Source organism: Physella acuta, unplaced genomic scaffold (genome assembly GCF_028476545.2).
Source record: "Physella acuta isolate Inbredline_101_S28 unplaced genomic scaffold, ASM2847654v3 ptg000753l, whole genome shotgun sequence".
In the NCBI taxonomy this organism is placed as follows: Eukaryota; Metazoa; Mollusca; class Gastropoda; family Physidae; genus Physella; species Physella acuta.
The window spans coordinates 326,307-351,770 of NW_026732271.1; positions in this window are offsets into that span (position 1 = coordinate 326,307).

Here is a 25,464-nt window from a genome sequence, read left to right on the forward strand (position 1 = left end):
GGAGGGCCCAGTTTTTAGGGTTATGGGATTTTAGGAGAGGGGGTTAGGTTTGGGTAATGTGTGAGAGACTAGAATACCCGTCATCCGTTGGATAACTGTGGGTTTCGGGGGTCATCCATCAAAAAACATCACGTCTGTCACTCAGAGGCATAGCGAGCCTTCCCGGCGCCCGGGGACAAACTTTTCGATTTTAACCCCCCCCCCCCCTTAAGATTTCGATTTTCAACCCCCCCCCCCCTCAAACTTTTGATGTGCACCCCCCCCCCCCCCCACTCAAACTTTCGATTTGAACCCCCCTCAACCTTTCAATTTATTTTTCCAAACCATTTTGGCGCCCCAACATATGTCCCCCCGCCCCCCCCCCTCCACCTCCCCCCGCCTCCCCTTCCCCCCCCCCGCCTCCCCTCCCGCCCCCCCCCCCTCCTCGCTACGCTACTGCAGTGTCACTTATCGTCACAAAAACAGACCCCACATTCAAAAATATGTTTCTTATCTTTTAAAAACACCGAAAACACCGATTTCGGACTATCCCTTCATATACTGACGTCACATGTGACCTACTCAACTCTACTTCACCTGCCCAGTGTCCCGCCAAGTCTCAGACAACATGTTTTTATCGTTTAAAAAACGATTCCAGCCGAGCATGTCTCTGACCACACTATCCTTTCATATGCTTAGGACAAAGAAACAGATGAACTCTACTTCACCTGCCCTGTATCCTGCCAAGTTCAGATAGGCTTCACATCTAAAAAAAAAAAAAAATTGAAAAAAAAAGATCATTGACATATAGGTCTAGAACCTGTACCACCCACATGAGAGCGGACTACGCTATCAACTTAGCTATTTACTCGTGACGTCACAAATGAATTTTTATACTATACTTTTGAGTCTCCGCGCATAGATCTTGATCTAAGTCTAGTAGTAGAATCTAGTAACTTTCAAATTAAATTTTATCTTAAATTAGCCAAACAAAGATTTATATAAAATAATTAAGGCCTGAAATAGATTCTAGATGTATTAAGGCCTGAAATAGATTTTAGATGTAGAATTTACATTAAGTCTAGATCTAGAATTTACATTGAGTCTAGTGACCTAGATCTAGGCTAGATCTAGATCTAGGCTAGATTCATAACTTTCCTTCGACAGCTGATCTTTAGATCTAGAGAAATTTATTGTAAAACTAAATGAAAAAAGACAGTTTAAAATTGATATAAGTGTTGGAACGTAATAAATACAGCAAACGGACGTATTGTTAAAGTTATGACCGACAGAAAATTAGATTTAGAACGCGTTAAACTTTTGAATGGGCCACAAAGTCTATGATGGAGTCCGCCATTTTTATTGTACCAAAAAAGTAAACACATCAAGGGACGTCACTATCCCCACAAAGTTTATTCAAAGTATTAACATTTTTAAAAAAATACGGTTAATTTAACAATGAATAAATCAATAAATTAATTAACGTCTTTAAATAAATTTGTGATTAACAGTCTGTCTTAAAACAAAATTTTTTCTCTACCTACATACTATTTTACAGCTTTCCACGATGAGTGCAACCATGCGAGATAGTCGATCAGGCAAACAAACAAACAAACAAAAAAAACAAACAAAAAAACAAAAAAATAAATATTCAAACATGTAAACAAACTTGACTTTTAGTAGTATACTAGAATACCCGTCATCCGTTGGATAACTGTGGGTTTCGGGGGTCATCCATCAAAAAACATCACGTCTGTCACTCAGAGGCATAGCGAGCCTTCCCGGCGCCCGGGGACAAACTTTTCGATTTTAACCCCCCCCCCCCCCCAAGATTTCGATTTTCAACCCCCCCTCAAACTTTTGATGTGCACCCCCCCCCCCCCACTCAAACTTTCGATTTGAACCCCCCTCAACCTTTCAATTTATTTTTCCAAACCATTTTGGCGCCCCAACTTATGTCCCCCCGCCCCCCCCCTCCACCTCCCCCCGCCTCCCCTCCCGCCCCCCCTCCTCGCTACGCTACTGCAGTGTCGCTTATCGTCACAAAAACAGACCCCACATTCAAAAATATGTTTCTTATCTTTTAAAAACACCGAAAACACCGATTTCGGACTATCCCTTCATATACTGACGTCACATGTGACCTACTCAACTCTACTTCACCTGCCCAGTGTCCCGCCAAGTCTCAGACAACATGTTTTTATCGTTTAAAAACGATTCCAGCCGAGCATGTCTCTGACCACACTATCCTTTCATATGCTTAGGACAAAGAAACAGATGAACTCTACTTCACCTGCCCTGTATCCTGCCAAGTTCAGATAGGCAACTTTATCATTCACATCTAAAAAAAAAAAAATTGAAAAAAAAAGATCATTGACATATTGGTCTAGAACCTGTACCACCCACATGAGAGCGGACTACGCTATCAACTTAGCTATTTACTCGTGACGTCACAAATGAATTTTTATACTATACTTTTGAGTCTCCGCGCATAGATCTAGATCTAAGTCTAGTAGTAGAATCTAGTAACTTTCAAATTAAATTTTATCTTAAATTAGCCAAACAAAGATTTATATAAAATAATTAAGGCCTGAAATAGATTCTAGATGTATTAAGGCCTGAAATAGATTCTAGATGTAGAATTTACATTAAGTCTAGATCTAGAATTTACATTGAGTCTAGTGACCTAGATCTAGGCTAGATCTAGATCTAGGCTAGATTCATAACTTTCCTTCGACAGCTGATCTTTAGATCTAGAGAAATTTATTGTAAAACTAAATGAAAAAAGACAGTTTAAAATTGATATAAGTGTTGGAACGTAATAAATACAGCAAACGGACGTATTGTTAAAGTTATGACCGACAGAAAATTAGATTTAGAACGCGTTAAACTTTTGAATGGGAACACAATTTTCTTCGATAGACGCCGCCATTTTTTTGTACTAAAGAGTAAACAAAAACCTGTGACGTCACTGTTTCCGTCGAGTCTAGTGGTCGTTCTAAACTTTTTTAAAAAAATGGGTTACTCTGCGTATGAATAAATCAATAAATTAATTAACGTCTTTAAATAAATGTGTGATTAACAGTCTGAACAGTCTGTCTTAAAACAAAATTTTTTCTCTACCTACATACTATTTTACAGCTTTCCACGATGAGTGCAACCATGCGAGATAGTCAATCAGGCAAACAAACAAACAAACAAACAAAAAAACAAATAAATATTCAAACATGTAAACAAACTTGACTTTTAGTAGTATAATAGATAGATAGATAGATAGATAGATAGATGGCTATCAGGATGGAAAGGGTTAGGGGCAGTGGCGGAACTAGTAAAAAAGGGCCACCCCGCAAAGAAATTTTTTGGGCCCCATATATATATATATATATATATATATATATATATATATATATATATATATATATATATATATATATATATATATATATATATATATAAATAAATTTATATATATATATATATATATATATATATATATATATATATATATATATATATATATAAATTTATTTATATATATATATATATATATATATATATATATATATATATATATATATATATATATATATATATATATATATATATACGAAAATACCATCATAGAATACTCATTTAGGGCTTGTTCGAAATTTCAAAAAATAATTTAAGACTTGGTTTTGATATCAAAGTAAAAGGCGGTCGAAATAATATAAAGCATGAAAGCTGTGTATGTGTAATGGTTTCTCGCCCTATGTTTATTTTTGTGGGTTTTTTTATTTATATTATTAGTTTTAAATACATTTCTTTTATGCTTTGTCATTCTTTATTATGTATTTTTTTTAATAATAAATTAAGAGAAGTTCTTGCTTTTTAATTTGTTTAGTGCAAATCTATTAAAAGGTGCTTAATAGCACATGTATTTGACTATTTTAAAAAGGGAAATAAGTCATGGAAGTGGTTTGAACGTTTGCGTATCATTCACTCGATGGATTTATTTTCAAAAGAATTTTGCTGACAACATCGTGTTTGATTGTAGAAGAAAGAGGACTTGGGATGGTGTCTGTACAATGAAGATAATCCAACCGCAGCTGCAGTATTCTTTTGACAAAACATCCATCAAGTCAAAATGCAAGATTATTTTTTTAATTGTAGAAAAATTGATTATGGTCTGCTGCGGGCCCCTAAACGTCCCGGGTCCCCCCGCAATGCGGGGTCTGGCGGCACTGTAGTTCCGCCCCTGGTTAGGGGTAAAGGTAAGGGGGGGGGGGGGGGGGAGAGGGGAAAAGGGAATAAACAGGGTGGAGTGAAGGTGGAATAGGGGGGGGCGTGGGGAAGGAGTAAAAGCGAGCAATGAAAGTTTTTGCGATATATTGATATCTTGGTATAGAGAAATGTTACACATAAAAAGTTGTGACAGTTAGAATATTTCCATCTCACTACCACTATAGGAAGCATCCCTTTACTGCAAATCGCTACCATAGACTGGCCAGATCATATGAAGTATGACCGTGTTGCCAGATACGCATGTATACTCAAACCTTATAGGACACAACACAGATAGCAATTATATTTGAAAGGGACAATTTTTCTGTACATCACGCGATGCAGACATTTTGACGAAATTTTAACAGACAGCTTCAGACTTATCTTTATATTCCGTTTCAGGTTTAAATTAGAATTTCCAAGACATCCATTTATAAAATGTCAATCAGCCGAACATTGTCGAAGAAAAATAGTAATTTACATACACGGAAATAAATAGTTTTATAGTGCATTTCCTGAATATTTACTCGGATTATTTTAAGAGAACTGTTTTTAGATTTTACTTATGTACTCTTCAAATCCTATATCCTGCCACTCTATTGACAATATCCCCATGATAGATTTTCATCCATTATCTCTTGAGAAATTACCTCAATACACTATATATATATATATATATATATATATATATATATATATATATATATATATATATATATATATATAATATTCAAAGAAGACACCTGCTAACAAACCCATACCACACACACCATCACACCACTTTATAGACCACCATCTACATGCACTAGGCTTTGTTAAACAAAACACCATGGTGTGCTGACCATATGTTGTCAACAAATACACGATGTGTTAACCACAACACCACAATATGCTGACCACAGCACCACCAAATGTTGACCACAACACCACGATCTGTTGACCACAACACCACCATATGTTGACCACAACACCACGATCTGTTGACCACAACACCACCATATGTTGACCACAACACCACAATATGTTGACCACAATACTACTACGTATTGTCCACAACTACGGTAAGCTGACCATAACACCACAAAAAAAGATGCTTCAACACCAAGGAAAGCCGCCACCCCTCCAGGCGATTGTCTGCCCTTGTTGTATAAGCGGACGTAGACATCTGAAAAAGTTATCTTCTCTTGTCAACACTCATTAAATCAGAGCTTATCTAGCGGAAGGAAATGTTATGAGTGCACATAGGCAATCGAATTGGTATAATGTTGTGTATATAAGGGGAATGAAATTGGTAAAATGATGTGGATGTAAGATTGTTGTGAGGGAACAGACTCTATCATGTTGGTAAAATGGTTATCCGTTATGTGATGATGATTTTGGCTTATTGGAAGATATACTATTGACAGTGCTGGCAAAGCAAACCCCAGACACACACACACACACACACACACACACACACACACACACACACACACACACACACACACACACACACACACACACACACACACACACACACACACACACACACACACACACACACACACACACACACACACACACACACACACACACACACACACACACACACACACACACACACACACACACACACACACACACACACACACACACACACACACACACACACACACACACACACACACACACACACACACACACACACACACACACACACACACACACACACACACACACACACACACACACACACACACACACACACACACACACACATATATATATATATATATATATATATATATATATATGAATGTCATTTAGCACTACCATCCCGCTACCACTTGTCAGATATCAGGACTATTACATGACAGTACTACCACATGTCCCACAACACAACTATCCAACCACCACCCAACTACTACCATGTTACTATCTGACAACAAAATAAACATACTGCATCTTATCAACGTAACTAACTAAAACATACCTCGCCGTACCTCATGAGAAAAAAACGACCATATTTCACTAGTCTCACCGATTCAATACTTCGAGTTGGTAAAAGTAAAAAGACCGTTGGAAGAGGCCAGCTTTGACACAAGAACACAAAGTAAAGGTTATGATGAGAATAGAATTTCTTTAAACCCTTATCACGTGATATACGATTTTTGTCTAGTAACTCTAGCAGTGGAAAATAAAAGCCATTCATTTTCTTGGTTCTTGAGATCTAAGTGGGCACTATCACCATAAGGGAAAGTAACAAAAAATTCGTCAAAATAAAAATCAGACATGAACAAGTCAAGTTTTTACAGGGAAAATTATAATTTCGCAGTCATTGTAAAGCATATAATTTATGTGATTTCACAGTCATAATAAACCATATAATTTGTGTGATTTCCAGTCATAACAAAGAATATAATTTTGGTGTATGGGTAGTACAAACAATTATCTGAAATTTAAAAATAAAATTGTAACTTTAACATAAGCAATTTTTTTGTAAAACCTTATTATTAAAGACTAACGTTATGAAGTCATTAGGCTAAACATTTTATACTTAACACACATTAAAAACCCTGTGATTTTATGACCAGATACTAACTTTATGACGTCAGTAGGCTATACTTTAAAAGAAAAACCCTGTGATTTTATGACCACGGACAAACGTTATGACGCAAATGTTTTCTCACGTAGCAGCCAGCCATAATGGAATGACCGAACCAGACGATACCCCGGCGCTTAACGTCTGCTCCAGCCGCCCAGTTTCCGCTGGATGTACGCAGCTGTCATCGTTAACGTCGACCCCCTCCATCACCGAGTCGCGTTGGTCTATGTCAGCTCTTTCACTGGGAGTTATCTCAAAGGGTCGGGTTCTTACAATCGGCCAGAGGGCCGCGGCCTGTCATTTCTATGGGATCCGGACAAAAGGCCGACATGGACAAAAGGCCGACAAGACAAAAGGCCGACACGACAAAAGACCGACTGCCAAAAAGCCGACATCCAAAAGGCCGACAAGACAAAAGGCCGACAAGGTTAAAGGCCGATCCCATTGCTATGACCTATGACCTATGAAAAAAACAAGCAAGACGAGGCACTGTGCATTGAATTAGGTGACTCTTAAAAAGAAATACCACCAAAAACAAACCAGAGTAAGTTGGTTTGTTTTGAATACTGTTCAGCGAAATCAAGTTGATGCTGATTTGCTTATATATGGTTCTATATATCTAATAGATCTTTTGATGATTGCGGATAGTTCCAAGTTCAAAACCTGGGCAGCAGGGGAAAGGCCGAATGATTAGCTTGTATGATTGATACATGAGGCAATACCGAATGTGTTAGGTCCAGTTATACAAACATGGGAAGTCTAGAAAATCAATAAGATGTATTTTCTTTAAGAAACCACGACAGTATGTAATGATGCTCTGACCAAAGACTGCTGACAGTTCTGACTTACCTGCTTCAAGAAGAAACAAATGGTTGTGTATATTTTTTTGGCGCTGATTAATTGTTGCTAAATAAGACAAGCTGATGGCCGGTGGTTAAAATAGCGTGGAACTTCATCCATAGTGTTCTCCAGTGGATGAGTAGTCTTGGATAGGTGGGTATTGGGAGGTGGGTATTGGGAGGTGGGTATTGGGAGGTGGGTATTGGCGGAGGTGGGTATTGGGAGGTGGGTATTGGGAGGTGGGTATTGGGGGAAGTGGGTATTGGGTATTAGGAGGTGGGTATTGTGAGGTGGGTGTTGGGAGGTGGGTATGTATGTATTTATTTACTAGGTCTATTACCAAGATACGTTGCTGAGAGGAAATTGCACGATGTTTTGTTAAAACTCTAAAGTCCAAGTTGAATCATTATCTCACCGAGCTGAGTACAAAGTCATTAGACTAACCGTGATGTACTCGCCTTTGTTTGCCTGAACTTTAGTAGCCTCAGGGGACGGGGAGTGTCCTTTCATGCCTCTCCCCACAGAAAGATCATCTGTCACGAGGTGTCTTATCTTTAGCTCTCGGAGCTTACCCTGAAGTAATGGGAGCTTAACCTCGACTTAGTAGCTCCATTCTCACTTGAGTGGTTCGTGTGCTTTGAAATCTATCTTGGTTGGTTTGTCGATTTTTAATCTATCTTTGTTGGTTTGTTGCTTTGAAATCTATCTTTGTTGGTTTGTTGCTTTGAAGAGCGTTCCATCAATCTTTGTTTGTGTAAGACGTGACGACAGGTAACACGTTCTGTCTTGTCTTTGATACAGGATGTCTGTCATGGTTAGGATGGACGTATGTCATGGTTAGGATGGACGTCTGTCATGGTTATGATGGGCGTCTGTCATTGTTATGACGGACCTCTGTCATGGTTAGGATGGACGTCTGTCATGGTTATGATGGACGTCTGTCATGGTTATGTTGGACGTCTGTCATGGTTATGATGGACGTCTGTCATGGTTATGATGGACGTCTGTCATGGTTATGATGGACGTCTGTCATGGTTATGACGGACCTCTGTCATGGTTAGGATGGACGTCTGTCATGGTTATGATGGACGTCTGTCATGGTTATGTTGGACGTCTGTCATGGTTATGATGGACGTCTGTCATGGTTATGATGGACGTCTGTCATGGTTATGATGGACGTCTGTCATGGTTATGATGGGCGTCTGTCATGGTTATGAAGGGCGTCTGTCATGGTTATGATGCACGTCTGTCATGGTTATGATGGACGTCTGTCATGGTTATGATGGACGTCTGTCATATGATGGAGTCCTGCCACACTTATAACGGATGTCTGACATATTCATGATAGACGTATATGTTAGTGTCTTACAGAGATTTGATGATGTAATATCTTTATAATAGTTTATAAGATCTTTTTAAACTTCCTCAGCCCATCCAGCTGAAACGAGTACCCCACGTTAGCCGGGGGGGGGGGGGGGGGGGCGGGGGTGGAAGTAGAATGGCCTAGTTATTTACCCAATCTAACAATCCTCTTAAAGAAGATCACCAATAAAATGCCGGCTCGACTTCCCACGTGACCTAAAGTTCTGAGTTTTTAGAATTTTCAATTCTTTGGTCCCCTAATAATCGATTTTATCGACAATTGAACACAATTTAATGGTGTAGGCTGGACAACATTGGTAGAAAAGACAAAACTATCTTTTGGTGCTTGCTAGTGTTGACAACCAATGCTCACGGTAACAAAATATTTCTATACCAAAAACTAAACCAAGTTTGTAGAAAAAATAAAGAAGCTTATTTTCCACAACCCTAGTTTCATTCAGTACAAAGACTATTTTTGAAAAAAAAATTAACTGTTACTTCCCTTTATTTGTGCTGTATTTTTTCCCCTGTAATCTCCAAGTAAGTTAAATCCAGATTATTACGGTGATTTCCCTTTGACTAGATCAGGGGTCTCCAAACTTTTCAGCCCGAGGGCCGCATTAACTATCAAATATTAGTTCGGGGGCCAGAGTTTCTTGCAGGCATCTCTTCGGGGTAGCTGAAATGCCTTTAGTTGGGTGTATAGAAACTATATTTCCCTCTCTTATAGTTATGGGTTCAGAAAATTTCAATGACTAGTTATGTTTGCAGCAGAGGCCAATTGCTATACCCATTCTTCACCAGACATTTATGGACGTGGCTTGCCTACTTTCCAGGAAGTCACCTATTTCCTTTCTTAACTTAAATACTCTGCTCAGAAGTTTCTCACAACTTAGCCATCGTACTGCTGTGTAATATAGTAAATATTGCGATTCTGTGTTTGTATCTTTCAACATGTCGCTAAACTATCTAGGGTTAAGCCCATATGACCTTATTAAATTCACCTTCTTCGTTAGAGTATTCAGTACACAGCTTAAGTCCATATATTTAGCACACAAAGCTTGCTGTTTTCACCAATGTCTGCAAAACGGCGGGCAATGGTATTGCAACCAAAGCTACATTTTCAAATTATTTTGAATTTTCTGGGCAAAGTTCCTCAGCCACCTCCAAGAAACATGTTTTTTCCGTGGACAAAAAGATCTCCGCGGGCCGGATGAGAGGACCTCGCGGGCCGCATCCGGCCCGCGGGCCGTAGTTTGGAGACCCCTGGACTAGATCAAAGCTTGATTGAAATTATTCGACTATAACAACCAACATTGTGTGGGAGATGGACGGGGGGGGGGTGGGGGTGGGGGGGGGTAGTAAAAAATATAGGGTCAGTGTTTTCCTAGTTTTTCAGACAAGAAAAATAATCTTAATGTCAAGGACGGTCGATTTTAGGACAGGATATTTCGTCATGATTTCAAGCCAAAAATTACTCCCCCTACATTAGCGCTATTGTGTTTTACAGTACTAAAAGTGAGCTCATAGTGAACCATCAGTCAACTAAAAGTGAACTAACAGTCAACTAAAATTTAACTTATAGTGAACTAACAGGCAACTAAAAGTGAACTCGGAAAATACCAGGATACGTGTCCTTAGTGGCCATAACCAGCTGTGTCTGGGCCAAATTGAATATTTTGGTTCCAGATTTTCACTTAAAATATGAGACATACATGTGCAATTACAATTCTTAGAATCTGATTTCCAATAAATCTAATTAATGAGATTTAAAAAGCGCAGATTGGCATTATAAACCACTTGAGAATCAATGCTAAATTCACGTTTAATATAATATCAGAGATGGTCATGTTGTACTGAATGATAAGAGAGCTTTTCCCTAATAAAATACTACCTGGTTACCTAAATTATAACTGGCGTCAACTACATCAATACATTTCAGAGCAGATCTGAGTAGCGGCGAGACTATCACATGAATAACTACTCATTCATGATAAAACATTTCCCATGATAACAATGTCACATGATAATTATGTCGCATGATGATTATGTCACATGATGATTATTCAGCTTTTTACATTTCGCAAGCTCAGCGATTTTTCCCCAAGGATTTCAATAATTTATCCCGGCGTCTACTAAATAAACGATAACATTTCTACGTTTAATTATCCAACTACAAGATCATATTAAAAATACAATATTCGTTGACTTAACAATAAATATATTTTCGAATTCGGCGTTAATTTTTTAAACGAGTGATAGATATTAACAATGCGTTACTTCCCCTATTCATGTAGCAAAACGGACAAGAGTAGCTTCCCTTTGACTTCTCGCTTCTATGACATGTTGATGAACAATTTAAAAAGTAAACACAACTCTCTGTCTCGATAAAAATTCAGTGGAACGTTGGTGTAAAAATGGAAACATAGAGATAAAAGTCCCCCCCCCCCTCCCACCTTAGGTACCGTCTGGGGAAGGGAATCCATTAGCACAGGGGTTCCCAACCTTTTTTACTCTAGAGCACATTCTAAAATATCAGTAGGGTGGCGGGCACCACCTATTTTAAATCGACAAACCTAGGCAGTCAAACAAAATTGTAACTGTAAAAAATGAATAAAAATAAATAATATGTTAAAATAATGTTTAGGGAAAAAATTCTGTCTCTGTCGAATAGTGAGAGGCGGGCACATACGAATCGTTCAGCGCCCGCGGGCACAGGGTTGGGAACCCCTGCATTAGCAGGTGGGGAAATCTTTCAACTTTCACAAAGAGTTGATGGTGGTCTTTTATTTTACTGTCGGAAATACGAGGGGTTTTTGGTAGTTTTCCTTTTCTTTTTGTGTTTGGATGTTTTCGATTCAACGTGTTTTTTTTTTTTTTTCTTTTTTTCTTTTTTGATGCGGGTGTTTTTGTTTCGAAATGTATTCGTCTGTGAATGTTTTATTATAAATTTTTCGTTTCGTGTTTGGATATTTCCCAGTTTTCGGTATACCGTTTTTATGTAATGTAGCCAGGATTGTTTGATCGTGGCTTCCAAAAAGTTTATTCGTCTCAAAATAATTTGTGTCAAAAAAACATTTTCTAGCGAATACGTTATCTGTATTTTGTTTATTTAACACCTTCGTCCTCTTTCGTAGTTGTCAAAACATAAAAACGGGTTAATATTTTTAAAGTACGTTTTTGACATTTTAAAGTTTTTTATTGTTTTTTTTTTATGGAGGTTAAGAAATCTGACTTTTATTTATTGAGCTCATCTGACCTACAGCTTCATGTACGCATACACGCGCGCACACACACACACACACACACACACACACACACACATAGACACACACAAAGACACACACACTCTCTCTCACTCACACGCACGAACACATATCCACACATACACACGCTAATACACACGAAATCTCAGTCTCTATGACATTTGTTTTTACTTACTTAAGAATCCTACTTCAGAACAATTCTTGTAGTATTGCTTTAATGCGAGTATCGTATCGAAACTGTATGAAATGTGAGTCTTTACTAGAGGACATGGATATTTCCTATCTACCACCCTCTCACGTCTGTGATGGTGCCGGAAATTGCCGTAACTGTACGGTTTCTGATGTTGGCATCTCGTAACTCGGACATTTTGGGGAAATTAGATATGACACTTTCAGATATTTTCTGGGGATGGGTAGGCGAGGGGTGGGGACGGACATATTGTTCTATATACATTGACCCATATTTGTGTGTGTGAGGGTTTTGACTGGACCGTGGGGGAGGGTATTGCCTCACATATCGCCCCAGAAACGTCGACCTAGATTGTGTGTGGGAAAGATGGTAGGGGTGGGGACAAAACGCGGGGGTGGAGACTGACTCACATGTCACCATAAAAACGCCGAGACAGGTTGTGTGTGTGTGTGTGTGAGTAAGTGCGGGGGTGGAAACAGGATCCGAGGGTGGGGACAGACTCACATTTGACCCTAAAAACGTCGACATAGATTGTTTACGAGGCTCGCGTTTCCAACAGAACGTCCGAAGAAAGTAGGTCAAGGCGAGTTTACATGACTGTAACTGACACAAACCTTTCTTAGCCCGGCCCGGGGACAGGGGCAGGAGGTCGTTTATTATCCCAAGCTGAAGCCCACACCGTTTCGTTTACTGCCGCGCTCACAGAAAGTAGTCCTGAGAGCCACATTCACTGGTAGGATATCACTCCGCGGGCTCTAGTGACGTGGTGATGATGTGGAATAAATGACCAGGAACTGACCACAGGGGAGTAATTACAGGCTTGACCTTTCGTTTTTTGAGGTCACTGACCGAACGGTAATTGCAGTCAGAGATGGATTCGAACATGATCTTTATGGCGTAGCTTGACGCTAGTAAACAACGAAATGACCAAGTTTGTATGGTAAAACCAGTCATTTATTTATCCATTTTTCTGTGCATGTGTCAAGAGTCCAATATCTGTAAAACAAAATATAGATGTAAGTATTTACCCAAAATTTTAGGCGACTGAATCTTGTTGTTGCGTCATGCATAGGGGATAACGTTCAGATCGACTACTAGATTCATCGCCTGTCTATGCAACTAGGTAAGCATACAAAAGTACATTCTTGAACCTGTAGACCCATATGGCAGGGGAAGTAGAGTTCACCTGTTTCAATGACCTTGGCATGTGAAGGTCAGTACTTTTCCCAGACGCCTTTACGTTCCTCAGCGTAAGTCAGGCACCCATAAGAAATGGGTGGACGTCCTGCGTCCCAGATCCGAACTCGAGACTTTCGGGTTAGTAGTCGTATGCTCTACCGTCTAGCCATGCTGTTACATTGATTATGTCTATCATCGTCAGCAAATTCAAATCATCGACTGTCTTAAATACACCAAAAAGAGGACTTTTTTTTACTAAACTAAACTAAACCCCCTTACCCTTTAAATCGTGCCTACTGCGAGAAGAAATAAAAACAACATTAAACCCATACAACCACACGTAACGTGTCGGCTAATGTTAGTATCAAGTTTGCTCATAGCACGCCTCTTTTAAAATCTTGTCGCTGCATAATCATTCAAACATGTAATTACTTAACAGAGGGATGGGTCTCGGTATGAAGGACACAGCTATATAAATCATTTTTTTTTTGTTGCTAAGGGATGAAAGCTTCAGTTACCTCCAGAGTTATGTTTCTTAGTGTTAAAGGAAATAAAGAGTTCTTGCACCTATTGTCTCCCGAGGGAAAAATGAGCTGATATAAAGGGAAATAATTGATTAAACTTCAGTTTTTATTTACAGATGGTTTTCCACATGACAGACGTCTTGCTTAGGTCGTCATGATTGACGTCATTGTGCGTCTAACAATTCCATCAACATTTGCCGCTACAGGAACTGTACAAGGGGGCTTCCGTTTATTCATTTTTGCAATGTGGAAATTGTAAGCAAAAGAAAATTAAAGCAAAATAGATTTTTCTGAAATAAAAAACAAACAAATTTTTTACATCACCACAGGAAAACAGTGACACCATAAAAAATCTGTTTAGTAAAACTGCGTGATCGTTTTATTTTTGAGCAGCACCGAGTAAAGGTAGCCTTATTTGACAGTAGCATCAAGTGACTGTCGCCTTATTTGTAGCCTTATTTGACAGCAGCATTCCATGACTGCATCATTTCCTCACCCTGACAATCTAAGAATGGTTCTGTCGACACGTGCATTGCCAGCCACGCTTTTAGGTGAGCAGCGGCTAGGTCATCGTGACCCAGGTAATAACCCATTTGTTAGTGCAGAAAGGGTAATGGTGGGTGGGGTGGGGGGTGGGGGGTGGATGGTAGCATCCGGTGGAATTAGTCCACAGGAAGAGAGCTTGTGTAGCTGTGGCTACCAGATGAGAGACTTTTTACGTCTGGTATGGATTTTGTGTTGAGCTACTTTAAATGGCGTATATTAACATTTCCATAACTTTCTGTCGATGTGTCATCTATTGACTAAAAATAATCTCTAAAAACTTGTACTAGTACATCTGACATGAGCAGCGATTAATTGTTCTATTTTTAGACTCGGATTTCCCCACGCATGCGCAGTTGATACGCCATTATTTAATGGCCGCTGTTTCTCAGTGGATAAAACAAAACACGAACTGATTGATGAACATCCACAGGAAGTTACCACTTAAGCTAAAAATATCCCACCCCACTGAGACCGGAATCGGAGAATGAAGTACTGACTTAAGTGTCTCTTTAAAAAAATATTTATCAGCTTCCTTATGGGTGTAGCCATTTGGTGTTGATTCCATTTAGTGGGGATTTTATAAACACAGGAAGTTCTGTGTTTCATTTCGGATTGTTAAAGAGATGAATCCGTTAAAAAATCGAACTATTACATAAGAAATCATTTTCACAATCTGAAAAGAAACAGAGAAAATATTTGTAATTATATTTTAAAAAAGCGGGAGTGATCTCCCCTAAACTTTCTCGAATATTCTAAAATAGCAATATGGAGGATAATAACTCGGGGTATAGACGTGATTTATAATCCATTTTTAATTACTTAAACTTTTAAAAAAGCCTTTTTGATTACTTAAACTTTTTAAAATATAATAGAATCACTTAGAAAAAAGAATTGCGCACCAAGTGAACGACAAAAATATGTGTATAATAGTGCGGAATATTAGTACTTAATAATTTCATATTCCTTTTTTATGAAATCGGAAATACTGTAAATTACTACTTCCTGTCAACAGAAATTACTCAAAATTTGATAGAAGGTAGGGAGTTAGATCTTTTACGTATATGTGAAATTTCGTTTATCTCTCTAAAAAAGTACTCAAGTTAAAGTCTTTTGAAAAACCAAAAGTTTTATAAGTTTCACTTCCGGTTACCGGAAATAGTTGAAAAGCTGGTACAGAAGTATAAATTTGATATATATATGAAATTTCATCAACTTAGCTGTAACGGTACTCAAGTTATCGTGTTCACAGACATACACACACGAACAAATACATACATACACACACACGCAGACATACGGACAATATTGTAAACGTATGTTCTTTCTGACTCAGGGAGGTGTAGAACGTCAAGATCTGTGAAAATCTCGATTTCGATATTTTGCACGATTACAATTCTTTCTCTATAGGCCTACTTCGTATACGAGAAAGTAAAAACATACAACCTTGAACTTACCACCCATCACCCATGTGTTCCGTGCAGCCTTGAAAATATCGGTCAAGCACTTTTCAATTAGGTTAATTACATTTCCTTTTTTGATCAAGCTGTTCACCAATTACTCCAGTATTGATGCCCAGTCGAGAATAGCACGATACTTAATGAGGCTTACATCGATAAGGTGCTCACATCTTAACAACACTTATACTCGCCGGTCAGCACCTGTCGCCATTCTGTGATTTTGTTAGATTTTGTCACATTTTGTCACAGTTTGTCACATTTTCTCACATTTTGGCACAGCTCGTCACATTTCGTCACACTTTGTCAGTTGTCACATTTTGGCACACTTTGTCACATCTTGTCACAGTTCGTCACATTTTGTCACATTTTGTTACATTTTCCACACTTTGTCACATTTTGTCACATCTTGTACCATTTGTCACACTTGTCAAACTGGCATACAACCTCCATAATTCTCGAAGTGATGAAAGTGCTAAGTCTTTGATAATTGATAAAATTGATGAGTCTTGTAGTCTATCGAGATCTAATAAAACATCTACTATGTCACAGTCCCAGGGATATGAAACAGGACTGAGTGAATGCTCAGATAGTGTCCCCTAACTCACATACTTTATATTCTAGCATATTTGGCGATATTTATGCATCAACATGTTCTCCAACATCTACAAGAACACACAACACACACACCACAATAGCACATTGATTCTACTCCAAACACAACGGTACACCTTAATAACACAGTAATTCTACTGAAATTACAAGATAACCTATTATTTTATCCTGAAGTACTACCGAATAGTGTTTTTGTTGATTAATACATTAATTACCAGCACAACTTATCATCTTTTCCCAAGATAGAGGGGGAAGATGAAGTAGAGTTCACCTGTTTCAATTACCGCAGCACTATGTCCAGCTACCTTTGTTTCCCTAAAGCGAGTTAGGTACACATCATAGCTGGGTGGGCTCAGGGACGTTTTCGGGTTAGCAGTCTAGCTCTCTACCGCTAGGCTACGCCGTTCCTGCCTAACCTACGTATTGATAAGATTCTTTGTGTGTGTACTCATCTTCGAAACACATTTGTCAAAACTTTCTGATTGGAACGATTTTGTTGTGATTGAGGTAGTAGACATCCAGTACAAACGGGAAATATTCCAATTGTTTTCTTAGGGAGATACAACCACACACACACAACTTATTCCAGTTCAGGTGGAGGGACTAATGATTTCAGGACAACTGACCCCAGGACTAATGATTTCAGGACAACTGACATCAGGACTAATGATTTCAGGACAACTGACCCCAGGACTAATGATTTCAGGACAACTGACATCAGGACTAATGATTTCAGGACAACTGACATCAGGACTAATGATTTCAGGACAACTGACCCCAGGACTAATGATTTCAGGACAACTGACATCAGGACTAATGATTTCAGGACAACTGACCCCAGGACTAATGATTTCAGGACAACTGACATCAGGACTAATGATTTCAGGACAACTGACCCCAGGACTAATGATTTCAGGACAACTGACATCAGGACTAATGATTTCAGGACAACTGACCCCAGGACTAATGATTTCAGGACAACTGACATCAGGACTAATGATTTCAGGACAACTGACCCCAGGACTAATGATTTCAGGACAACTGACATCAGGACTAATGATTTCAGGACAACTGACATCAGGACTAATGATTTCAGGACAACTGACCCCAGGACTAATGATTTCAGGACAACTGACATCAGGACTAATGATTTCAGGACAACTGACCCCAGGACTAATGATTTCAAGACAACTGACATCAGGACTAATGATTTCAGGACAACTGACCCCAGGACTAATGATTTCAGGACAACTGACATCAGGACTAATGATTTCAGGACAACTGACCCCAGGACTAATGATTTCAGGACAACTGACATCAGGACTAATGATTTCAGGACAACTGACCCCAGGACTAATGATTTCAGGACAACTGACCCCAGGACGAATGATTTCAGGACAATAGATCCCAGGACGAATGATTTCAGGACAATAGATCCCAGGACTAATGATTTCAGGACAACTGACCCCAGGACTAATGATTTCAGGACAATCGACGATAGGACTAATGATTTCAGGACAATCGACCATAGGACTAATGATTTCAGGACAACTGACCCCAGGACTAATGATTTCAGGACAACTGACCCCAGGACTAATGATTTCAGGACAACTGACCCCAGGACTAATGATTTCAGGACAATCGACGATAGGACTAATGATTTCAGGACAATCGACCATAGGACTAATGATTTCAGGACAATCGACCATAGGACGAATGATTTCAGGACAATTGATCCCAGGACTAATGATTTCAGGACAATCGACCCCAGGACTAATGATTTCAGGACAACTGACATCAGGACTAATGATTTCAGGACAACTGACATCAGGACTAATGATTTCAGGACAACTGACCCCAGGACTAATGATTTCAGGACAATCGACGATAGGACTAATGATTTCAGGACAATCGACCATAGGACTAATGATTTCAGGACAATCGACCATAGGACGAATGATTTCAGGACAACTGACCCCAGGACGAATGATTTCAGGACAATCGATCCCAGGACTAATGATTTCAGGACAATCGACCCCAGGACGAATGTTCTCAAGACAAATGATCTCAGGATAAATAATCTCAGGACAAATTATTTCAGGAAATTAATCTCAGGAAGAAGATCTCAAGGTTGTACTTAAATGTGTAATGGAGACGGAAACGATTTCGTAATGATCTAAGAAAAAAAAATTAATTCAAATTTTAATTAAGGATATTTTAAAATCCGTTTGTGTCGTTTCTGGATAGATTAACCAGGAAGAAGCCTTGAAATGAGATTATCCATTATCTCATCATCCATTCTTACAACTTACAGTCGTGTTTTTATGACAGCTGACAGCAAACGGTACGAACGATCGGGTTAATCAAGCGATGCAAAGATACGTTGAGTTCAATGTTTCTTTGGTTCTAGACCAAAAGGCTGGAAGAAAAAAAAATGTTAAGCTTGCACCAAAAGAAGGTCGATAACCCAACAATAATTGCCAGACAGGAAGATTTAGTTTGTCTTCATTCACAGACAACGCCCCCCCCCCCCCATCAGCATCTACTCAGTACATCAATCTGTGAAGGAACCAACACACAATCTCTGACCACAAACTTTGACGTCATAGATAACCTACTTTTTAAAAAAATTGAAAATTTTTCTCCGTTTTTATTTACATTAAACTTACCACTCTCGTGACGAAAGTGATTGGACTTACATAAGTTTGAACTCTACCGACCTAAGCCATTCCTTCAGGGGACGTAATAAATCAGAAAAGTCCCCTAAGTTTTGTTTAATTTAAAAACCAGTCACCCCTGAGGTTTAATCTCTAAACATTTTTACAAGGCTGCCATTAACAAAACAAGGAGTGGGTAAGGTTTTAGAAACGTGCCAAAGTTAAACACTTCGATTTGAATTATTTAAGCTAAGTTACAAGTAAGTGGTCATCTTAATGGAAACTGCTTCATGCAATTTTGCGTTGAATGCTCGGTGCGCGGACCTTTGACCACAGGTGCTTTGACCATAGGGGGTTTGACCATAGGGGGTTTGACCACAGCGGAGCTTTGACCATAGGGGCTTTGACCATAGGGCGTTTGACCACAGCGGGCATTTGACCATAGCGGTGCTTTGACCATAGGGGGTTTGACCATAGGGGGGTTTGACCACAGGTGTTTTCTCAGCAGAGGGTCTTTGATCACAGGTGGTCTATTAACTGGTGTTTGATCACAAGCACTGTGTCCGGCTTTGATCATAGGGGGGGGGGGGGCACTTGAATATTTGGGGGGAAGGGGGGACGACGAAACTTATATATTTTCTATATAAATTCCATTTCGTTCAGGGGGGGGATAGACTTTCTTCGGGGGAGGGGGAGGCTCCCCGTAGAAAGAAACTCTAACTACACAAAGATACAGATATCTTTAAAACAAGTAAATGTTAAATACATTAAGATTTAGATTCGACTTCTTTCATTAAATGGTAGCCGCCGAACATAAGAGATTCAGTACTTCCATAAATAGCTTAAAAGCCACAGGAAAATCAATTAGCTAATTAAGTAAACATCCGGTCTTTTAATTTATGAAATGAATATTGGACAACACATTTTGACCAACGAACCAGCCATAAAACATATTTTGTATAAGTGTGGCAAAGTTTTTTAATTAAAGGTCAACACGTTGATGAAAACAATCTCATGAAGTTAATTACAAAAAAATAAATCCTTCATTAATGCTTTAATTATACAATTAAGATATATATTTTCTTATATTACGATTTATTTATCATTCTTATTAATGTAATCGGTAAGTTAAACCAGGTTGGGCATAGAGGGAGGTTTAAATACACTCACTCCAAGCATTGTGGGAGATTTTAATGCACTCACTTCTACAATCGTGGGAGATTTTAATGCACTCACTTCTACAATCGTGGGAGATTTTAATGCACTCACTTCTACCATCGTGGGAGATTTTAATGCACTCACTTCTACCATCGTGGGAGATTTTAATGCACTCACTTCTACCATCGTGGGAGATTTTAATGCACGCACTCCTAGCATCGTGGGAGGTTTTAATGAACTCACTCCAACCATCGTGGGAGATTTTAATGCACTCACTCCTAGCATCGTGGGAGGTTTTAATGAACTCACTCCAACCATCGTGGGGGATTTTAATGCACTCACTCCTAGCATCGTGGGAGGTTTTAATGCACTCACTCCAACCATCGTGGGGGATTTTAATGCACTCACTCCTAGCATCGTGGGAGGTTTTAATGCACTCACTCCTAGCATCGTGGGAGGTTTTAATGAACTCACTCCAACCATCGTGGGAGATTTTAATGCACTCACTCCTAGCATCGTGGGAGGTTTTAATGAACTCACTCCAACCATCGTGGGAGATTTTAATGCACTCACTCCTAGCATCGTGGGAGGTTTTAATGCACTCACTCCAAACATCGTGGGAGATTTTAATGCACTCACTCCAAACATCGTGGGAGATTTTAATGCACTCACTCCAAACATCGTGAAAGATTTTAATGCACTCACTTCTACCATCGTGGGAGATTTTAATGCACTCACTCCAAACATCGTGGGAGATTTTAATGCACTAACTCCAAACATCGTGGGAGATTTTAATGCACTCACTCCAAACATCGTGGGAGATTTTAATGCACTAACTCCAAACATCGTGGGAGATTTTAATGCACTAACTCCAAACATCGTGGGAGATTTTAATGCACTCACTCCTAACATCGTGGGAGATTTTAATGCACTCACTCCTAACATCGTGGGAGATTTTAATGCACTCACTCCTAACATCGTGGGAGATTTTAATGCACTCACTCCTAGCCCTGACCAGAAAACAGAGCAATGCACCTCCATAAAGAATAGAGTTTTAAAAAAAATATTTTCCCATTTGAAAAGATTTTTAACCTATTTTGTCCTTTTGTGATTCAAGGCTTAATGATTATTGACGTAAACACAAGCTCACGATTGCCTTAATTAAACTCTGTTTGGCTTCATTTAACACATCATCAAATATGGCTGCTAGTGCGCCGTAGGTCGGTGTAGGTGAGTAGGTTTTTAGGTAGGGTTGAAGGTCAGCATATACTGTGGCATTCAGTACTGAGGGTGTCACAAGCAGAGAAAGGAATAAAAAGCTCTTCCTGAGCTGTATTACTGAATTATAAATTATACACTGTCAAAGTTAAGAAAATAGACTAATTTTACTAATTTCTACATAGACTGCGTGACAACGTAATAAAAATTATTAGGCAAAGACACTACTAAATAGTGCCCCGTATTTTCCAGATGAGGTGGGGGGGGGGGGCGCTTTTCGCCAACTTGAATAACTATATATAAATGTGTGGACGGAGGGTATAAAATTGTAAGTTCGCCCCGGGCGCCGACATGGGTTATTACGCCTCTGGTCACGAAAACACCAATATTCTAACAACCCAATCACCCAATCACCCATCACCCAATCACCCAATTAGGAATCACACAATCACTCTCTATCTTCTAACATTCGTGATGTGTAATAACTGATAGGTTGTAATCGCAGCATCTGCGGTTCCACTGGTGCAAAAATCAGCCCTGGATTAGTTTTTTTTTGCTGCCAGATATAAACAGCGGAGTGGGGAGGTGGGGATAGGGAGGGGAAAACACGGAAGTAGGAAAGTCTTTGATGTCATGTGTCAGACAAATGACAGCTGTCATGGTGGGATCACAGGCGCCTATAGCTGACAGGAGCCAGAACAACAAGTAAGCCACAGTCGTATTCATGAGCCGTCCAGTGAGCCGTCCAGTGAGCCGTCCAGCAGAGGCGTAGCGACCCTTCCCGGCGCCGGGGACAAACTTTTCGATTTGCACCCCTCCCCTCAAGATTTCGAATTGCGCCCCCCCCCCCCCCCTCAAACTTTCGATTTGCACCCCCCTTAACCTTACAATTTATTTTTCCAACCCATTTTGGCGCCCCCTTAGGTCGGCTGCCGGGGACATATGTCCCCCTCCGCCCCCCCCCCCCCCCTTCGCTACGCTACTGCCGTCCAGTCAGAATTTCTTCCAGGCATCTCTAGCCCCCACCCCACCGAAAAAATTCTACCGCACCCCCCCCCCTCCGAACGAAATGAAATGTATATAATTTATATAGAAAATATATACTTTTAACAGTCTCCCCCCCCCCCCCCCCGAACCGAAGAAAGTCTACCGCCCCCCCCCCCCCCCCCCCCGAAAATTTCAAGTGCACCCCCGGAGAAAAAAGTCTGGAAGAAACACTGCGTCCAGTGACTTGAGTCACACAGACAGGACAGGACCCAAAGGGGCTTTAAACGTCGGCGGGGGGGGGGGGGGGGGGTACGACGATGACTATTTACAATAGTTTATAATTGTATTATATTAATTCTATCGACTTTTCTCTTAGCTCTGAAATGGGGTTTGAGTGGGGTGTGCAAGTACTCATGTAAGATGCCTTTGTCACACACACACACATACACACACACACACACACACATACACACACAATCTCTCTCTCTCTCACACACACTCACATATACACATACACACATACACACTCACACACACACACACATACACACACACATACGCACACACACATACACCCACACAACCTGACAGCCCGCTACAGGATCCAACCAGTGTATGACCTCCATTTCTCAAGGTAATTTACTGACCTATTTTACAACAACCCTGGCCCTTACCTTGGTAACCCAGGACAAGCCCCACAAGTAGTCGTTTCGGAGCCTAATACACTTCCGTTAGGCCTAGATGTAAACACAAAAATTTTTTTATTGTTAGCGAAGGGCGATTTTTTTTTTCATCGGCACTCCAAAACTTTCAAATATTCCAGGTAAAGTGTATAAAAATGTAAGTATTTCGCAAGTAATTTTTTTAAAATGTCGTCTGTTGTTGTCAAGGGCAACAACCCATGCGCATGCGTGAAACTCGTTCAACACCTCGTACCTGATACATCTTGCTGACTCCACTTCTAGCGAGACTCAAGACACCAATGTCTGGCCTGACTCCCAATACTTTAGTAAAGCCACAAGCCCAAGATTTGAAATCTTCCACAGCGCCACAAGAAATACTCTACGTGAAACCACATCTTTATTTAAACTCTCTGAACCACATGCTTTGGGACTTGAAAAGCTTATCTGAATTTACAGTTGATTGCTTAATTAGACATACATCATTAAAGCTGCTAATTTTTTTTATTGCTCTAAATTATTACACGTCTCTAATTAAAAGTTGTTTTTTCGTCTAGAGGGGTGGTAGGTCAAGGTTGATTGCTTCTCCACGATGACCTGCAGGCGTTCAATTAGCCTTTCACCTGTCGTAAGGACCTCGTGTGGTCTAGTGATGTAATAGTTACAGGTTTAATGATGCTAACAGACAGACGCATGGGATGGGGGATGGGGGGGGGGGGGAGGGGCAGTCTGGTACTGTTGACATCCCGGCGGTGTCTTAAGCTGGTGGGTACTCGAGAACTCGGCCAGAGGCCTAATAGATTTCTACAAAAACCTACCAAGACCTGTCAAGAAGTTCATTAACCTCTTCAGTGAAGCTTAAAGACCTTTTGCGTGACCTTATTACCCTTTAGTTTGGAATTCATAGACATCGGCCTAGACCTACAAAGACCTGTAATTTATCTTTAAAAGACCTCTTCTATGACCTTCTAAAACTCATTCAATAACCCTAATAGACCTCTTCTATGACCTTCTAAAACTCGTTCAATAACCCTAATTGACCTTTACTATGACCTTCTAAAACTCGTTCAATGACCCTAATTGACCTTTACTATGACCTTCTAAAACTCGTTCAATGACCCTAATAGATCTCTACTGTGACCATCTTAAACTCGTTCAATGACCCTAATTGACCTTTACTATGACCTTCTAAAACTCGTTCAATGACCCTAATTGACCTTTACTATGACCTTCTAAAACTCGTTCAATGACCCTAATAGATCTCTACTGTGACCATCTTAAACTCGTTCAATGACCCTAATTGACCTTTACTATGACCTTCTAAAACTCGTTCAATGACCCTAATTGACCTCTACTATGACCTTCTAAAACTCGTTCAATGACCCGAAGAGACTCTACTATGACCTTCTAAAACTCGGTTCAATGACCCTAATAGACCTCTACTACGACCTTCTAAAACTCGTTCAATGACCCTAATTGGCCTTTATTATGACCTTCTAAAACTCGTTCAATGACCCTAATTGACCTCTACTATGACCTTCAAAAACTCGTTCAATGACCCTAATTGACCTCTACTGTGACCTTCAAAAACTCGTTCAATGACCCTAATTGACCTTTACCATGACCTTACGTACCCCCCACACAGCTTACCGCCGACGTCACGTTTTCTTGTTACGGTAAGCAAGAAAAAACAAACAAAACAAAAACAAACTACCGCCTACACAACTTTTATCTAATCCAACTTCCTATAGATCCACTGTTTGAATTCTCGTAGCTATACAATTCGTATATCATTTCAATAAGATGGAGTTGTCTTTTCTTTCTTAGACTCATTTGCTTGATTATAAGAAAACAGAGTTAGTTTTTTCCTGGATTACGTGGGGTAGTGCATGTGTGGGCTTGTGTCAATGAACGCCATAAAGTGGGGAACGAGTTTCTTAACTGAGATACTTTGTGGCGGGG